Below are 2354 nucleotides of genomic sequence, written 5' to 3' on the forward strand. Positions count from 1 at the left end.
TTTTTTAATTTTTATTTGATATGAAAGGAAATGTTCGCCACGGAAAGCTCCTTTTTGGGAAATTTTTCATGTTAAGCATGCTCAACTGCTCAAACAAACAAAAGACAGGTGACAACCTCAATTCTAGTTATAGCCACCTGATCATCGCTGTACAATTTCGTTATATGGGTTTTCTACCCGGCTTGAAGGGGTAAGCATGAATTCCCCTGTATTGTCACATCTGACGGCTAATTAAGCAGTCAGGTCCCCCCCGTAGATACCTTCCTTTTTGTTATATGGCTTTTACTGGGATTTTTTTTTTTTTAATAGTAATTAGGGCATCAATTTAATCTAAAATTCATTAGGTTAAATTTTGAACTTTTTATTTTTGGTTACCTGCTTAGGCATATATACTCTTTAAATTACTTGTCATGTACACAGAAAGTTGCTAAATATCCTTATTTGATCCATCAAATTATATTAAAGCTCTCATAATTTTTTGAACTCTTGAATTTACATCCCATGAAATGCAATGAGACATTCGAACATGTGGGAGTCTATTATGGTTGTTGGATCGAGTATTTGACCATAGAAGCCAAAGTTTTTTATGGGGTTCAAAATCACACCTAACAAGACATATTTTAAGAGTCATCTAAGTGAGTAGAGTAGTAGCATATTGTTGCATCTCAACAATTTCTCCCTCAACATGATGCTCCTGTGACTCAAATCTATGACACTGACTCTAATATCATTTTTTGGATCGTGCCTTTGACTATTTCATTTGAAAATCAATTAGTGTCCAATGAGGAAAACTAAAGCCTTTTATAGCATTCGAAATCACATATTGCAAAACATATTTTAAGAACCCTCCAAGTAAGCAGAGTGGTATTGTTACACCTCAAAGATTGTAATATTTTATTGGTTGCAAAACCATGAAGAAAGGCTAAAGGGTAAAAAGAGAAAAAGAAAAAAAAGAAAAAAAAGAAAAACGGTTAGGCTGTTTGATAAGGTCTAATTGGGACTCTTAACACATTTTTTGCACGTTTAACAAAAAAAGCACATTGGGGTAGCGCTGTTGTAATAGAAAAATAAATAAAGAAATTAAAAGATAGAAAAGACATATAATTAATAGATAAGTGCTAGAGAACTAAACAAATGAATCTCAAAAAAATTTTAAACTGATGTGGCAATGATTTTTAAATTAAAAAAATGCAATTTTCTCTCCATTGTCTGTCACTTACGGTTTGCCACGTTAGTTTGATAATTTTTTTAGGTTCATTTGTTTAGCTCTCTAATACTTCTCCAACTAATAGGATGTGAATTTTAAATTTGTGTGATGTAAGATATAAATATGGCTTCATGTTGCAAAAGAGGAAAGAAGAAGGAAAAGAAAGAAAATAAAGAATAAAAACTACACATCAAGTTAGGAATCTAGTGGTTTTGGTAGTCTTCTCCTTCCTTTTATCACTTGCTTTTATAGAATGCTCTATTTAGATCATCCATATACATAGATTGTGTGTGAAATCACTTGAATACCATATATTCACTTAAAAAAAAAAGAAAAGAATATAATGAAATTAATATAAAAACCCTTCATGCGATCGTATATTATGGAATATTCATGATCTTGTTATTGGTATTTATGAACAATTTTAATTAGAGTGTTAAATTGACACTTGTCATCAAATAATAAGTTCAAAAAAATTTGCTATGGATTACCAAACACTTATTTTCAACTCAAAGCCAATTCGTCTCTAAGAAGTAGCTCAATCGACTGAAGATAACGTTTTATAAGGCAGATGTCTCTAGTTCGAATTTCTTTCTTATGTGAACATGTAAAAAAAAAAAAAAAAAACTCAAAGCGAATTCCGCCTCAAAATCAGTTAAGCTAAAAGAGAGAAGATAAATCATTTTTCTTAAAAAAAATAAAGATAAGATAAGCTAAAATGCTTATTGATTTAAGGAAGAGAATATGCTGCATGCAGACAAGCTTTTAGAGATTTTTGAAAAATTTTAAAAAATATACGTTAATGCCAGATGGATCTCTATACATGCCACTACTTGTGCCGTACAACCTTCTTGCCGGGTCGCCCTCTGGCGGTCTTTCCATCTTGTCCCTTCTTCCGAATTTCGGGTTGGCAAAATCATCCTGTTATGTACAGGTGGCAAATTCCTATTTGCCGTACTCTCGCTCCTCTGGCTCATCGCGTACAATTCCCGTCTGTAACTATCGCGACGCAACACAGCACGGTCGCTCAAAAAAGAAATTAAAAAAAAAAAAGAAAAAAAAGAAAAAAGAAAAAAAAAAACAGAGAAAGAAAACCGAGAATCGTGGAAATATTACACTACCCCACTATTTCGGTATCCTATAACAC

This window comes from Corylus avellana, chromosome ca9 (genome assembly GCF_901000735.1).
Source record: "Corylus avellana chromosome ca9, CavTom2PMs-1.0".
NCBI classification, from domain to species: domain Eukaryota; kingdom Viridiplantae; phylum Streptophyta; class Magnoliopsida; order Fagales; family Betulaceae; genus Corylus; species Corylus avellana.